Source organism: Poromitra crassiceps, assembly GCF_964638095.1.
Source record: "Poromitra crassiceps genome assembly, chromosome: 19".
Taxonomy (NCBI): domain Eukaryota; kingdom Metazoa; phylum Chordata; class Actinopteri; order Beryciformes; family Melamphaidae; genus Poromitra; species Poromitra crassiceps.
This window is the reverse complement of record NC_139646.1, coordinates 21,311,712-21,330,223: the sequence shown is the minus strand read 5'-3', so window position 1 is coordinate 21,330,223 and position 18,512 is coordinate 21,311,712.

The window sequence follows — 18,512 nt, the reverse complement described above, 5'->3', positions numbered from 1 at the left end:
AGACTGAACGTCCACACTAAGCTAAGCTCATATCCCAGAGAGCAGAGAACTGGTCCAGTGTCACAGCTTTGGCTTTGCTGTGTCAGCACAGTTTAGTTACAGATGCAGTGCTGCAGTGTAGCTGATGCTCTGACTCATCTAGATCAGGGTCCATGTGCAGAATAACTGTAGCCGGGTTCAGACCGTATGCCTGTGTGTGTGTGTGTGTGTCTGTGTGTGTGTGTGTGTGTGTGTGTGTGTGTGTGTGTGTGTGTGTGTGTGTGTGTGTGGGAGTGTGGGGGAGTGTGTGTGTGTGTGTGTGTGTGTGGGGGGGGGGCTTGGTTTCTACTGCCTCTCATACCGGAGGATCCATTCCTGATACAGTGGCATCATATTTGTGACTACAGTGGCTTCTCTAACCTTGCAACCTTGCATTTCTTTAAGTCTGGGACCGCACGTTTAAAGATGAACCCAAAGGATACTGTCAGGTTAGATATCTATTCAGTGTTCTCATGGTGGATGCATGCATTTCCTACATGACAATTTTCCTATATGGCCAACTGCCTTGAACAGGCCTCAATAGACCGTTTAAAATAACTAACATAATGGAGAGATCTATTTCCATGTGATTTTGGTGGAACATTGCTGCAAGCTGCAATAAAACACCGAAACTCTATTAAGTAGGTGACTTGCCCGCCACCTAGCCCCCCCCCCACCACCACACACACACACACACACACACACACACACACACACACACACACACACACACACACATTGCTTACTCGATATTGAATCTCCATTTGAAAATGTGCATCTCCAGTGGAGATATGCAGACCCCTGGGTAACCCCCTTCTCAGCGGCGCACATTATTAAATGCATGAATAAAAGTGTAAGGGGAAAGAACAGAATGGTTTATGAGGCCACACTATGAAACAAATTGCGCTCTGCTCTCAGCTATTTCTAATGGGGATCTACTTCAACACATAAGCTATTCCACCCTGAAGACCCACCCATGTGCGATATTAAACTATATTGAAATCCCCCATAGTGAGGGGGAAAATGCAGTGCATATATATTATGAGAGTCAACCATTAGGCATTAAACCCTGCAAGATACCACTCGTGTCATTTCATTATGTGACTTATACCCTTCTGAAAGCGAGGCACAATAGCAGTTTTTAGTTGTTGCGACTGGGACCAGATTGAATTGTGTAGGTTTTTTGTTGTTATTATTAAACAAATCAAAATGTAGTCATCTTTACAGTATACGTATCATACTATGAACCTTAATTGTGCTGTACTTTGCTGTGATATTATGTACTATTATATTGTACTATACTGCATTGTGCTGTAGTGTGCTGTACAGTATACTACTATACTATACTATACTATACTATACTATATAGCTACTATACTTATACTATACTATACCATACTACACCATACTATACCATACTATACCATACTATACCACACTATACTATACTATACTATACTATACTATACTATACTATACTATACTGTCAATCTCAAGTTAACATGTACATGAATGCATTTTGCACACAAGACCATGCGATTCTTATCAATAGAGTCCGGAAATAAAGTATATGAGTAAAAACGAAGTTTTTTGGGAATAAATGAAATGACCATGAGTTAAAAAGGAAGGAAGAATTCTTATAGATTTTGTAAAGAAAGAAAGAAAGAAAGAAAGAAAGAAAGAAAGAAAGAAAGAAAGAAAGAAAGAAAGAAAGAAAGAAAGAAAGAAAGAAAGAAAGGAAGGAAGAAAGGAAGAAAAGCCTCATTGCTGGTTTAGTTAGTATCTGTGGCTAAAGATGTTATTGCAGGGCAGCAGGAGGTAATGCTTTGTAAACTGTGCCCTCTTGTGGACAAAGCTTATATCTGAAGCCAGGGGTGATTTCTTTCATAATGATCCTGAACACTTTCTCCATTGTATTATCCATTAGAGCTGGTACCACTGACATGTACCCCACCAATCAGTGCGTGTGAATGTCTCAGATCATTTGTAAGTGAGACCCTCGAGACCCAACAACCCATGTCCTTCTGGGAGCTGTAGCTCTCTTTTGCTGCATCATGTCTTTTAGTGGTGGCTGGTTGTGTTTAGTGCTGCTGGCTCTGGGAAATCTAGATGGAGAAAAAGGCAATAGTGATTGAAAAGTGCCTCTTAACACCTGGGTCCCCCATGAGAAACCCAAACACCTTGACCGTTGTAACAGTGAGGGCCGGTCAGCCGGCTGACCACAAACAGGCAGTGAGTGTGTGATCAGGTCGCGGGTCAGAGAGCCCACAGCCGTCTAATGGTGTTATGATGGGTCATCACAGGGCAGGCTGGTGGGAATGAACGGATAGGATGGTGCTGTTTACACACAGAACATAAACTCATTATGACTTTATGGCCAGAGAGGTAATGGGAACACCTTGCTGAGCAGTCTTTGTGAAGTCATGTTTGGGACCCAGAATGAGTTGAGAGTAGGTCATATATTTTATAAGCCGGGATCTCAGGCCAGCAGCAGTTTACTCTCTTTTTTCTCAGTGGTTGGGGAAAATATAATTGCCTTTGATCTGCAGGATTTTGGATTTCAAGCTATTGTGCATCAGCCATATTGTGAGCTTGCTTCAGTATGAGACTTTTGTTTTAAGCTGGCCCCCTTTTCAGTTTCAGAAAACTGATGATCAAAGTGTTTAGTGGAATTATCGATGTCTGAGAAGATCCATATATTCATGATCTTTGAATGTTACTTTATGCCCCCGTGTGTTGTGTATTTACAACAATCTTTTAAAGTATTTTAACATTTGATTTAAAACAAAATAGAGAAAGTACATATACTGTAGCACAGGGATACTCAACTTGCTTTGTACATATACTGTAGCACAGGGATACTCAACTTGCTTTGCCCGGGGGTCACTTTCGTGAAATGATAGAAGGCCAGGGGCCAGTTAATAAACAAACAATATACATTTTTCTGTAGCGGATTGTAGGTTCTTGGGGTGTCAGCCGAAGTTTAGTCTGACAATGTTGTGCACACCGGATAGATAGTTAGTTAGGTTATGTTAGTTAGGTTAAGTACATACATAAGTGCCTGGGTAGCGAGCAGATGGCAGTATTTGACAATTTAGCAGCTAAATCATAGATTATTGAAAGATATTCCATATTCCAGACTGAAATGCTATAACAGAAGTGGAGTATTGGCCAGAATGACATGAACATTTGGACACTTATTCAGCGGGTATCTTGCATTTTGCGTTCAGGTGCACTGTAAAAAAATAAAAATAAAATTGCTATTCCATCACGGGCCACACAGGGGGCGCCCGCGGGCCGCATGTGGCCCGCGGGCCACAAGTTGAGTATCACTGCTGTAGCATGTTTCCCCACCAGCCACTCTCAGTATTTCAGGACAGAACCCTACTCAGATAGAACCTAATAAGCTCATCATCATGATATGGTCAGATTTGCTTTTGGTCATACTGGTGCAGCCCAAGGCTCCACATTATGCTAGGCTATATCTAGCAGGATGTCAAATGCATTTTATTTTAATTTTTTACTAGATGTGTTTTTTAAAGGAATATAGTTGGGAAACCGTTTCAGTGTGGAGAGCTGCATGGTTATCCTGTAGATGAAGCTTTTTTCCCTAATGGATAAAAGAAAAAACATTTTTGACCTGGACATAATCCATAATGTGACCATCGCCCTAAACATCTCACTCAAAACCCTGGGAGAACACTCCCTTTTTAGATGTGTACTGTTATGTAGTAGCTAGTTCTTTCGTTAAACCCTCAGCTTGAGAGCGAAATCCTTTCATCTGGCAGCCATCCACCACCTCAGGGTTTTACCTAGGTGTGACGTATCTTCTAGTATGGGAATTGCGACACCTTTTCTGCTCTAAAGCACAGGTCAGAAGATGCTGTCTATATAAGAGGCTCCCTCAATACACTGACCAAGCATTGACAGCAAGGTTACCATTTGGAACCTTGGACCTACTCCACAGATTTGCATATTTTGTCTTTATTTGTGTTAGCTTTCTGTTTCTTTCTATAGCTTTTTTTGACCGTTTTCAAATCATCAACGCTGAATTTCTTTTCTTAAATTTTGCATATTCTTTTCCAACCGTTATCTCCATTTGTGTCAAAGTATGGCTTCCTTCATCAGCGTTGTATTTTTGTCAAGCTGGGTAGCCGCAGCTTTGACATTCCCTCACTATACCATTCTGAAAGGGTCAAAGGTCGACTTTGAGTCCTCTGGCAGCGGGCCAGCTGACCAACCCGTCCGAGGAATCGTCAAAGTTGTGCGACTGGACCCGCGCGCCCCGGCCCCGTCGGGGCTCTTCAGACGGGGACCGGCCTCGAGAGCGGCCTCCTCCCACGGCTCCAGATCGGCCTTCCCTGCCTTCCTGTCCCGGGGGCGACCGGGCCCGGGCCCGGCCCCCAAGGCCCCCGTGAGCCCGCTGCACCACCTACGCCCCGAAAAGAAACCCGGGCTGGACCTGAAGAAGAGGCAAGGCCTGCACATGTGGCAGAGGGCCACAAAGGACAAAGGAGAGCATGGGAAGACGAGCACGTCTCTGCCTGTTAGCCTGAAGGACGCTGCTAAACAGACCTGCAACGCCATACCTTTCACTCAGGTAAGACACTTCATAATACCACTGGTCAGATTAGTCCCTCAGATAAGAATCAGGATCAGAATTATTATATTTGCCAAGGTATGTTTTCACATACCGGTACTAGGAATTTGTCTTGGTGTGGTTGGTGCTCATTAATATACAAGACAATACAGGACAATATGCTTATCTTACAATACGATTCAATGCGTGATATTGGGTTAGGGTTACATTACATTATGTATATTACATGTGTGTATTCATATTACACTGAGGGTGTAATATATATATATATATATATATATATATATATATATATATATATATATAACAAAGGAAGATTCTGTGCACATCCAAACAGGCTGGAGGTGCTGGTCAAGAAAGCTGGAGTACTTGATGAGAGAGAAGGAATGTATCCCATATACTTCAGAGCATTTTCAGGGAGGGACCGCACACTCCAGGACTTGACTTTTATAGAAAAAATTTATTATTAAAAAGACATATATAATATATATATATATATATATATATATATATATATATATATATATATATATATATATATATATAATATATTATAGCAACTTAGAGTGTCTTGAAAAGCGCTATATAAATAAAATGTATTATTATTATTATTATATGAACACTGACAACATTGCTGTGAGGTTCTCCAGTATAACAGCCTAACTCCTGCTCCTCTGTCGTCTCCCCCAGCCTGTCACAGCCGAGGGATGCGACACGGTGACGGTCCACAACAAGCTGTGCTTCGGCCAGTGCAGCTCCCTGTTCGTCCCGTCCGGAGGGGAGTCGGGTGGCGGGACGGGGCGTCACCGCCGCACCCCTTGCTCCCGCTGCGCCCCGTCCAAAGCCCACACGGTGAGCGTGCCCCTGCGCTGCGGAGCCTACGTCCAGGAGCGCAGAGTGATGCTGGTGGAGGAGTGCAAGTGTGAGACCGGCCGTGAGGAAGGAAACACTGAGGCCTGGGCTTCCACACACCTCTAACAAAACCCTATATACATGTATCTGACACTTTTCTATACTGGGTGCAGTGATTTGTTCCAGTTTAACTACACCAAACTCACATCTAAAGGATACATCACCATATCCTCTTGTCAAGTCACTGCTCAGATATGGAAATTCATTTTCACCAGCTAAGTTTTTGGTATCCAGACCACTGTGAGCAACATTTATTGTGTAGTTGTGTGTGTGTGTGTGCACGTGTGTGTGTGTGTGTGTGTGTGTGTGTGTGTACGTGTGCCTGTGCGTGTGTGTATTATGAGTCTGAATGTGTTATTCAGAATGAAAATACTATATGGAGGCTAATGCCACCATTGATTGTCGACAATATGACCGGAAGTTTTGGTCATGCAATTTTCAGCTGCAACAGATAATAATATATAGACATACTGTATATAGGTAGTGTAGACTTGTCCACACTGGACTGTGTTAATGTTCAACAACTTGTTTAGATTCATCTAAACTGAGATATTGTGATTTGTAATATTGTCATTAAAATCGTCCATTGGTCCAGATTCTATTCGCCTTGGCCTTCTCTCTGCCTGTTTGCTCCCAACACTCTCAGATTGACAAGTGGAATCTAGTTTGCATGCAAAGCCGAGGTAATAACACCAGCATTTGTGTTTTCCCTCCTCCACCACCACCACTCTCGTATTCAAGTGTTGAAGTAGTATCGGCTTCTATATTTTATTAAAACGCGTCGTTCCAGCGACTTTTAGCACGCAGCACTTCCACGTGAGAGCGGCACACTGGAGAGTAAACGAGCTATTGAGCGCGGGTACTTAGCCGTAGGCAAACATCATTGTTTCAGCATGGAGCCCTGAATTATGTATAGGAGCCACCTATTCTCATGCCCACTCTCCTTTCAGAGGAGTTGTGGGAATTCGAACATCCTTCAGCGCAGATGCACTCGAGTGAGTGTGTGTGTTTGTGTGCGATTGTGTGTATGTATGTATGCGTGTGTGTGTGTTTGCTTTTTTTTCTTCTTCTTCTTTTTTCTTTTTTCAGTTGGGGTCCATAAAACCTCTTCTTCATGTGTTTCCTGGCACCTGGGCCTGCTAACGTGAACTCATCCCCACATACATTCCCAGAGGAGCATAAAGAAGGGGGCTCTTTACGTCGCCTTGGCACGCTGTCAAGATGGCTGCTTAGACGGCCATTTGCATTCACGTGGCGTTCACGGCGCTACGGGGGTGCATTGAGTCGCCCCGACTCCATTAGCATGTGATTAGCATCTTGGGTTGATGGCTATATTTCCTCAGATTGATGGGACAAATATTTGCCCAGGTCTTAACTGTGCAGAATCAGGGGCCACTTTATAATGAGCCACTTGTTTGTTGTTCTTCTTCTGAGTGTGCAGTAGATGGAGAGGTTGGGAGGCGGAGACGAGCCTGCTAACAGTGCTGAGCGTCTGCAGGACCTGAGAGGTGTTATAGAACCCTGCTAACAGTGCTGAGCTGCTGCAGGACCTGAGAGGTGTTATAGAACCCTGCTAACAGTGCTGAGCTTCTGCAGGACCTGAGAGGTGTTATAGAACCCTGCTAACAGTGCTGAGCGTCTGCAGGACCTGAGAGGTGTTCTAGAACCCTGCTAACAGTGCTGAGCTTCTGCAGGACCTGAGAGGTGTTATAGAACCCTGCTAACAGTGCTGAGCGTCTGCAGGACCTGAGAAGTGTTATAGAACCCTGCTAACAGTGCTGAGCGTCTGCAGGACCTGAGAGGTGTTATAGAACCCTGCTAACAGTGCTGAGCTTCTGCAGGACCTGAGAGGTGTTATAGAACCCTGCTAACAGTGCTGAGCGTCTGCAGGACCTGAGAGGTGTTATAGAACCCTGCTAACAGTGCTGAGCTTCTGCAGGACCTGAGAGGTGTTATAGAACCCTGCTAACAGTGCTGAGCGTCTGCAGGACCTGAGAGGTGTTATAGAACCCTGCTAACAGTGCTGAGCTTCTGCAGGACCTGAGAGGTGTTATAGAACCCTGCTAACAGTGCTGAGCTTCTGCAGGACCGGCTCTTGTTCCTCATAGTTAGAGATCGTGAGTTTGAAAGGGACATCATCTGTTGAGTTTATAACCAGGCCTAATCTCTCGTTATGGTACACTTAATCATCTTAATAATCTTAATCATAACCGTGGTGTCAATGGTTGTGTGTGTGTGCGTGTGTGTGTGTGTGTGTGTGTGTGTGTGTGTGTGTGCACGCTCGCGCGTGTGTGTGTGTGCGCGCGTGTGTGTGTGTGTGATGACGGTAATGAAGACAGAGGACTATGATCTCACTATCTCTCTGCGTATTCTTCCCAAATTCTGTTCAACTCCACTGTTCTGTTGTTCTTTTTCTTCCTGAAGAAAGACAGATAAACAAATTGGTGTAGAGGAGGTGATGGTGTGTGTGTGTGTGTGTGTGTGTGTGTGTGTGTGTGTGTGTGTGTGTGTGTGTGTGTGTGTGTGTGTGTGTGTGTGTGTGTGTGTGTGTGCGTGCGTGCGTGCGTGTGTGTTGGGGTTGAGGGGTGTGTGTGTGTGTGTGTGGGGGGGGGGGGGGGGTGGTTGTTGATTGAACAAACAAGGTGCACAAGAGAGCGCACCACTTAGCGAGACAGATGTCAGCCCCCTTTGCATTGTGGGATCCGACGGAGTACTCCTGCGTCATTAAGGATGGCCTGGTTCCCATGGCGAGGGGAGGGGTAGGAGCGACGAGGAGGGGAGGGGTAGGAGCGGCGAGGGGAGGGGAGGGGTAGGAGCAGCGAGGGGAGGGGAGGGGAGGGGTAGGAGCGGAGGGGTAGGAGGGGAGGAGAGGAGAGGGGTAGGAGAGGAGGGGAGGGGAGGGGAGGGGAGGGGTAGGAGCGGAGGGGTAGGAGGGGAGGGGAGGGCCCGCTGCCAAGTTCAGCGCCTCGGGGATCAGATCAGCGTCACGGGGCGCTAAGTGGCCTAGTTAGCGCTTTAAGACGCACAATGAGCTGCCTGCTCTTTCTCCATGTGGGGAGGCCTTTTAACTGTCAGAGATGGAGACGGTGTGTGTGTGTGTGTGTGTGTGTGGGGGGGGGGGGGTAGTGGAGGTTGGGGATCGAACATTATCGATTCAATCAAGGTGTGTCTGTGGGGAGAGTGAATTAGAGGAGGTGTCTTGAACGTTACTCTGCATTCATCAAGCGGAACGTTTGAATGGCGTATTGTGTTTCTTTCTGCCTTGTGGTCATCAGCTAGAAAACACAAATATTCATCTTCCATCAATCAATCAATCAATCAATCTATCAATTTAATATTTATATAGCGCCATAATAACAAGAGTGATCTCAAGAGGCGTTAAAAAATAGAGCAGGTATAAGAACAAGCTCTTTATTTTAGACCCGACAATTAAAGCAATTCTCACATGCACTGGTGATTTTACAGCACAGGTCATGTTGCAATTTCTCCAGCAAGGAAAGACCCCTTTCATGTGGAAAGACCCCTTTACATGTGACCTCTTGACCTCAGCTGATTGGTCGATCAGCGCAGTAGATTTACCCCGTGCCGCCTCTGGAGCTAAAATGCCACTGTGGATGGGGAGGAGGCGGGGCCTGAAGATGAGGCTGCGAGCTCTGGCACCAGCAAGTAGGAAGGAACGGGGGGGGGGTCCATCATGGAGATTCTGGGACTAAATTGGGAGGGTGACAGGGACACACCAGGAGGGGGAACCTGGACATGCAGACGCGTTTTCACCCAAATCCCACCTCTATACTTTACAGCTGTAGGTGTCAGGTTCTAGGTGTGAGGGTGTCTGGCCCACGGCTAACATGGGCCCTCCCCGCTGATACGGTGGTGGTACATCCACACGCTGGTGTTAGCCCGGACCAGCTGTCAGAGTTGGCTCTGCTGGAGACGGCGCTCCGGGCGAGGCCTGCACACCTACTGCCATTTAGCCTGGCTGCCAGCCTGCCTGCCAGGCTGTCTGCTGGGTGCTAAGAGGGGCGGAGAGATAGGTGCAGCCCTGGAGATCTGGAGAACATCACACTTTGTCACCGGATCAAATCCTAGCTGACTGAAAGCTCACTGAAATGTACCTTTGTGCACTAACTACGGATGACATTTCAGTTGGCTTCAGTCAGCTTGTACCTAGCGTGACCCCATTGACCTTGCATCCATTTTTGCCAAACATTCTATGCGGAACAGCATTCATTCTGCTGAGAAAGAACTACCGATCAACAACATCATTGGACGACAGACAACCGTGTAACGTTGTCTGTCTCTCCTAGCTTTCACGTATTGTGTGCACCTTTTTTGTGGAAAAACCATATCACACAAATTATGAATCAAAGTAGACGAGTCTTTATACATCTTAAAACATGTTGGAGGGGATCTTTTAAGTGGGTTAGGGTCTTCGAATCCTGCTACTAAAATTGGAGGCGTGTCTGTCTGTCTGTCTCTCTGTCTGTCCGTCTGTCTGTCTGCCTGTCTGTCTGTCTGTCTGTCTGTCTGTCTGTCTGTCTGTCTGTCCGTCTGTCTGTCTGTCTGTCCGTCTGTCTGTCTGTCTGTCTGTCTGTCTCTCTGTCTGTCCAGAGTTGCAAGATGTGCCGTTGCTCCGATCGCCTCCAAAATTATTTGTCCAGTGTGGGATGACCTCCCCATTTTTTGTATGGAAATTTGTCTGTAAAAATGCATTCACCTGGACTGTGTCCTGATTCTCCTGGAAGCCTGGGCTGACCCCAACAGAAGCAGGTACACCGCACAGTCATAGACCGCTATCACACCCTCGAGAGGCCTCTCTCTACATCAGCGCTAAACACAACCACCTGGGCTGCTTCCGCCTGCTGCTCCAGGCCGCTGGCGTTCTGACCCGTGACGTGGCTTCTCGCCCTGCTGGATGAGGTGCCGGGGGAAGGGTGCAACTCGGCCTTCATCCAGCTGCTCCTGGACCACACCGCCGACCCGGCCCTGGTGACCTGGGAGAAGGCGGATTCCGAGGCTCTCAGGGTCTTCCTGGAGGCCAAGAGATGTCCTCGCAGTCTGGCCCATGTGTGTCGGATCCGGATCCGCCAAGCGCTGGGCAGACATCACAAGACCACTCCCTAGCACTAACACAAGTGATGAAGGACACACACACACACACACACACATGCAAGTAATCTATTTATTTTTTATTTTATTTAACCTTTATTTATACAGGTGAATCACCTTGAGACCTAGATCTCATTTTCAAGTGCGACCTGTTCAAGCATCATCCAGACAGAAAGTTACAGTAACAAAAGTTGACAGACAGTATGACATATACTCTTTCCTATACAGTTCCCACTCATAAACTTATCTTATGTTGATATTGTCAGCTGCGTTTTTATTTGAACTTGTTTTTATCGTCTATAATGTATCTTTGTGCTTAAATTCAGTTTTGCTTATTTCCCTTGCTGCTTTGAGCTACAGTATTTGATGTTTCATCTTACATGATGACGTCTATACTGTCAGGGCTTATAAAGTGGTTGTCTAGTAGTTACAATATTTTAGATCTTTTTAGATGTGTGGACTGGACTGGACTGATGTCTGCAGGGTCACCTAATGGGAGAGAGGCCAGTATACCAGCCTGACCCTATACCAGAGTATACATCTGAACACACTGCCTGCTAGTGAAGGTTGGAATGATCTCAATTTTTTTTTATATCCGGGGCCATTGTACAGACATTGTACAGACATTGTACAGACAGTTTACAGACATTGTACAGACATAGTACAGACAATCTACAGACATTGTACAGACATTGTACAGCATTTTACAGACATTGTACAGACATTGTACAGACATTGTACAGACATAGTACAGACATAGTACAGACATTGTACAGACATTGTACAGACATTGTACAGACATTGTACAGACATTGTACAGACATAGTACAGACATTGTACAGACATTGTACAGACATTGTACAGACATAGCTGATGCTATTTGCTATTCAGTGTTTTACCATTCATTACCTTTTATCACCTTTTGACCCGTTCAACAGCAAAGCACAGCAGTGACTGCAAGTACACGTCAGCTGACTCAGCCACTCCTTAGCTGCAGATTACAATGTATATGCTAGCATCTGTGTGTGTGTGTGTGTGTGTGTGTGTGTGAGAGAGAGAGAGACACTGACTGTGTATAAATGATCAGTTTGGCTGAGTGTGGTGTGGAGCTGTCAGTGTGGTGCTGATGATAGTGATGTGGTCGTGGCAGGTGCGGTCCTGCATACGATGCAGGTGATGTCTCTCATGCTCACTTAGCTAATGACTCCAATTAAAGTAATTAAGAGCTGGCGGGGCGGAACCTGCTCTCCCGCCCACCACCAGCCCATCCATCCACCCCCTCCCCACCCCCCTCCCCTCCCTCGCTACCCGCCATCGCCGCCACGCCGTGGGCTTTCATCAGCGCCTAGCTGCCCCGCATCCCTACGTGCCATCATCCATCGCTGCTGCTTCCACTGTCCTCCCATCTTCTTCCTCTTCTCATGGGCACATCTCTCCCCTCTCTCCTCTCTCTCCCTCACGCAACCACCTCGCCCTGCTGCCCAAACACCAGGCCTAAAAGCAGCTAAACGCTCCACTCCAGAAGCACTTAACAGACCCTCGGCTCCACTTATTGTCGCAAGAACATTAAGGAAGGAGGCGGCTATGGAGAGAGGGAGGGAGAGAGAGGGCTGCGGCCGGGAGGAGAAAGAGGAGAGATGGAGAGAGAAAGAGAAAGAGAGAGAGAGAGGAGAGAGGGAGAGAGGGAGAGAGGGCCGCGGCCGGGAGGAGAAAGAGGAGAGATGGAGAGAGAAAGAGAGAGAGGGAGAGAAGGCCATGGCCGGGAGGAGAAAGAGGAGAGATGGAGAGAGAGAGAGATGGAGAGAGAGAGGAGAGATGGAGAGAGAGAGAGAGAGGGAGAGAGGGCCGTGGCCGGGAGGAGAAAGAGGAGAGATGGAGAGAGAGAGAGAGGGAGAGAGAGAGAGGAGAGATAGAGAGAGAGAGAGAGAGGGCCGCGGCCGGGAGGAGAAAGAGGAGAGATGGAGAGGGAGAGAGAGAGAGAGGAATGCCAGGTCCTAACGAGGGGAGAGATAATTGTTTTGTTTTGTTAGGGGCCCCTTCTCTTCTCCAGTGTGGAGGGAGTTGAAATGACAAGCCACACATGGTTTCTGGATGAAGTGGGCAGAGGGAGGGAGGGATGTGGGGTTTGATGTAAGAGTGGTGAAAGAGTGCAGAGGAGGGTGGGGGGGGACGATAGAGGAGGACGGGGGGGGGGGCGATAGAGGGGGGGGACGATAGAGGAGGGGGGGGGACGATAGAGGAGGGGGGGACGATAGAGGGGGGGACGATAGAGGAGGGGGGGGACGATAGAGGAGGGGGGGACGATAGAGGAGGGGGGACGATAGAGGAGGGGGGGACAATAGAGGAGGAGGGGGACGATAGAGTTGGGGGGGGGGACAATAGCAGAGAGAGGAACCTCTGCACAAGCTGCAAACACAATGCAACGCTGGAATCTGCTGCTGAGTGCTTCTTAAACTCAACAGACTCACGGGCTCCCGTGGAATATCCATAATGAGCATGTGCATTGTTATCTTCTCCTCACAGGACCTGCAGAGGAGATTTGAATGTCAGAACACACATTCATCATCACAGAGTCGTTCAATATCATGATTCCACCAAAGCACAGTGGGAAAGAAGAAGCACAGCAGGGCCAAGGTAGAGACATGACTTTAGACAGCAGCTCTGATTGATCCAAACTTATGAAACTCTGCTGTCTTGGTGTTCTTTCAACAATTAATCCCAGGCAGGCAGACAGACAGACAGACACACAGACACAGACAGACAGACAGACAGACAGACAGACAGACAGACAGACAGACACACACACAGACGGACACACAGACAGACAGACAGGCAGACAGACAGACACAGACAGACAGACACACAGACACACAGACGGACACACAGACAGACAGACAGACAGACAGACAGACAGACAGACAGACAGACACAGACAGACAGACAGACAGACAGACAGACAGACACACAGACAGGCAGACAGACAGACACACAGACAGACAGACAGACACACAGACAGACAGACAGACAGACAGGCAGACACACAGACAGACAGACAGACACACACACAGACACACAGACACACAGACAGACAGACAGACAGACAGACAGACAGACAGACAGACACACAGACAGACAGACACACAGACAGACACACAGACAGACACACAGACAGACACACAGACACACAGACAGACAGACAGACAGACAGACACACAGACAGACAGACAGACACACAGACAGACAGACAGACAGACAGACACACAGACAGACAGACAGACACACAGACAGACAGACAGACACACAGACAGACAGACACACAGACAGACAGACAGACAGACACACACACACACAGACAGACAGACAGACAGACAGACAGACAGACAGACAGACAGACACACAGACACACAGACAGACAGACAGACAGACAAACACACAGACAGACAGACAGACAGACAGACAGACAGACAGGCAGGCAGACAGACAGGCAGGTGATGTGTTTGGATTTGGAGCTGGCATGGCGGCCCGTCCACCTTTCCAGAATCTTGTCATGTTGTCCGTGAGAAAAAGACTTTAATGCGATCCTTCTGGATAACCCACCCTCCTTTACTACTGCCTCTACCCATCCCAGTTACTCTCTCTCTGTCTCTCTCTGTCTCTCTCGTTCTCTCTCTCTCTCTCTCTCTCTCCCTCTCTGTCTCTCTCTCTCCCTCTGTCTCTCTCTCTCTCTCTCTCTCTCTCCCTCTCTGTCTCTCTCTCTCCCTCTCTGTCTCTCTCTCTCCCTCTCTGTCTCTCTCTCTCTCTGTCTCTCTCTCTCTCTGTCTCAATTCAATTCAATTCAAATTCGCTTTATTGGCATGAATGTCTCAAGTACAATATTGCCAAAGCATAAAGAACTGATCAAACAAAATAACATTAATAAAATACAAGTGATTACAGTTACAATACATACAGTAGTCACATTTCAACAGATCATATTAATTCATTGTTTTTCCCTCTAATGTCATGGCAGAGTGTTACATATTGTGCGGCTAAATGTGTAAATTGTCGTTCTTCACCTAAACAGAGTTTCATCAGTTCATCACATGTTTTTCCCTGATATGACGAGTCTGCTGCTCTGACCTGCTGCAGGAAGGCCTCTCTAGCTGTGTTTCCATTACAGTTTTTCGCAAAAGAATTGCGATATTTCTACAACTTCGACAATGTACAATTGCGACTTGTAGGCGTTTCCATTGAAGTTGCGTTTGAGTGATTCCCCGTTGCAGCAGCTGCCACAGTGATTACGCACGGGGATCTTCTGCCCCATATCCCGTCCCCTGCATGCTCAAATCCAACCAATGGTCAATGCAAATCCCAACATGAAGTTACAATGCATATAAACGAGCCTGATTATCAATTCAAAAGAAAATGAGTCGCAAAATGTTGCTGGCTGCGTGAATGCAGTCAGCGCGACAGGCAGAGGAAAAAAGGTAGCCTAATAGCCTACAACTGGTCCGATTTAGAGATGGAGGGGGGAAAAGGCTGATTTGGTTCTATAATTGCACCTGAAACGTGTGCAATGTATTAGCCTACTCACAGTCACTGTATTCACTTCAGACAGCACCACCGCACCAGTGTGTGCTTTTCATCCTCTCATCTCGCCGCTGTGCCAAATGCGCGCACACAGGCAGCCTGCTGTCACCATGGACCGATTTCTGCCATTAAACATTATCTAATTTGCCCGGCTACGCTTTTGCATAACACTCGTCTTTCTGCTAGGTAGCGTTGCTTCAAAGTTTTCCACTTGCTGCAGAGGTTTTGACACGGCTATCGAACCTTACTTACCAAACTTATTTTCCGCTCCTTTTCCAAGGGATAATATGGGTCACATGACGTGCAAATGCGAAAAATGTGTTTCCATTACACTTTTGCGATAAACTTCTATATCGACACGTCTGAAAAACCACCTCATGAGAGCGAAAAAACTTTTTGCGATATTTGGGAGGTTTTTCGAAATTCACGTGTTTCCATTACCCACTTTCTATTGCGATATATAGATTTTGCGCATTTCTGAGAGTAATGGAAACACGACTTCTGACAGTTTGGTACAGGGGGCAGGAGAGGAGAAAATGGACCTCACTTTCTATTTCCCCTAAAGAACACTGTTTACACACTCTCAGTTCTCTGGGCCTCCATTGGTTCTTATAACGGCCTTTTTCAATCTCTAGTTGATGGTCGCTGAGTCTGTACATAGTTAATGTGCGTCTCTGTTTGGGCTTTTTTACGCTTACCAGGTATTGTGCGAGAGAATAGTCTATTCAATAAGCGATAGGTTTCTAATTTGTTGATGGATTTTGTTTCATTTTTCCAATTGTCAATGTAGATTGTTTTGTTTTCTCTGTCGATTGTTTGCAGATGGGGTTTGGAAAGATGGTGGAGGTCTTGTATTTGGAGGTGGCAGGTTTCTCTGATGTTTCTCAGAGGGTCTGTCTCTGGGCTGAGGCTGTTACTTAGAAAGGCTCTGTGATGATATGAGTCAGGATCAGCTTGTGCCAAGTGAGCCTGGAACTTCACTGATCTTTTGATCATGTGGAGAGAGAGTGGGAACACACCTAGCTCTGCTCTACATGCAGGGTTTATCATGTGGAGAGAGAGTGGGAACACACCTAGCTCTGCTCTACATGCATGGTTTGATCATGTGGAGAGAGAGTGGGAACACACCTAGCTCTGCTCTACATGCAGGGTTTGATCATGTGGAGAGAGAGTGGGAACACACCTAGCTCTGCTCTACATGCATGGTTTGGACAGTTTCTGTGGACCTTGAGGATCTCCTTACAGAATTGGAGTTGAAATGTTTCTGTGGGTGTTGTGTCCCATGAGGTGTGTCTCTGATTAATTAGGGGGCCCCACACTTCACTTCCATACATAAGGATGGGTTGAATTATACTATACTACTGAATAGTTTTAGCCAAATTTGAATTGGAGGATTGAATTTGTTTAGTGAAGTTCTAATGCTATAGTAGGCCCTGCGTGCCTTATCTGTCAGGGAATGTATTGCTTTAGCAAAGCTGCCAGATGGTTATGCCTAAATAATTATATTCCATTGTATGCTGAAGTGTGGTCCCTCTCACAGTGAAACTGTGTTTGGATTCTTGTGATCTGGCCTTTTTTTGAAATACCATGATCTTAGTTTTGTCAAGGTTGATGTCTAAAGCCCAGTTATGACAGAAGGTGTCCAGCAGTGAGAGGTTCTGCTGTAGACCATGTTCTGTTGGGGATAATATAACCAGGTCATCTGCATACATGAGGAACTTAATTTCTTTGCCATGTAGATCTAATCCAGGGCTTGGGGACTGTTCAAGAATTGTGGCCAATTTATTAATGTAAATGTTAAATAGGGTAGGGGATAGGTTGCACCCCTGGTGCACCCCTCTTCCTTGTTTGAAGAACTCTGTTCTTTTGTTTCCAATTTTTACACAACAGAGTATTTGGATTGAATTAGGTCGTATATTTTACCACCAATTCCACATTGTAAGATTTGGAAAAATAATCCATTATGCCAAATTGTGTCAAAAGCCTTTTTTAGGTCTACGAAACATGCAAATACCTTCCCTTTATGTTTTTTGTGAACGTGGTTTTGGATAAGTGTATGTAGTGTGTAGATGTGGTCTGATGTTTGATGGTTGGGTAGAAAGCCAATCTGGCTTCTAGACAGGGCATTGTGGTCAGTGAGATACCCTAATAATCTGCAGTTTAGGATGCTACAGAAGAGTTTGCTGAGGTTGCTGTTAACACAGATGCCTCTGTAGTTACTGGGGTTGTACTTGTCTATATTGGAGAAATAAGGCCTTTATTCCAAATAGTGGGGTAATATCCTGTTGTCAGCACCAGGTTAAAGTGTTTTAGTATGCCAAGTTGAAGTTTTGAGCTACTGTGTTTCAGCATCTCTGAGCTAATGCTGTCTATACCGCAGGCTTTGCCATTTTTAAGGGTTTTAAGTTTGTCCTTTAGTTCTTTAAGAGTGATGGGGTAGTCAAGGGCACATTGGTTATCTTTCACTGCCCTTTCTAGTTCTTTGAGTTTGTCAGTCGTTAAAAGTTGACTGGGGTTCAGACCGTGACATTCTGGATTTTCATAGAGGTCATCAAAGTATTTTATCCAGATATTGCCATTTTGAATTGGGTTCGTCTCTGCATGTGGGCTTCTGTTAATGCTTTTCCATAAATTCCAAAATGTATTATCATTGATAGCTCTCTCTATCATTGATAGTCTCTCTCTCTGTCTCTCTCTCTCTCTGTCTCTCTCTTTCTCTCTCTCTCCCTCTCTGTCTCTCTCTCTCTCTCTCTCTCCCTCTCTGTCTCTCTCTCTCTCTGTCTCTGTCTCTCTCTCTCTCTCTCTCTCCCTCTCTGTCTCTCTCTCTCTCTCTCTCGCTCTCTCTGTCTCTCTCTGTCTTTCTCTCTCTCTCTCTCTCAGGAAGCCTTGAAGATGTCTAAAACTTGCACGACACACTAGGCTACCTCAGTCTTACGGTGACTGACTGTTTACTGGTGTGAATGTAGGACCGTTTTTCTTCTCTGAAACCAAAGCGGAGGCATTGTGGAGGGAGGGCATGAAACGTGCAGCTGGGCAGACTTTGGTAATCTGGCGACCAGCAGCAGCATCAAGCAGATGATCCTGGTGCTCGGTGTGTTTCAGCCAGTTCTGGCCAATCACCTCCAGAAGCCTGTCACCATGCTCCATGAAGATAAATGCTATCATTACACAGCCTCCATCATGCATTAAGCATCCTGGAGTCCACTCTCCGTTCAAAAGTGAAAATTGCGATGGATGCTACACTCCGTCAACAGATAATCGTGACAGAATGCGTGTGGCAGACTAACTCCGTCCGCTTTGCGAG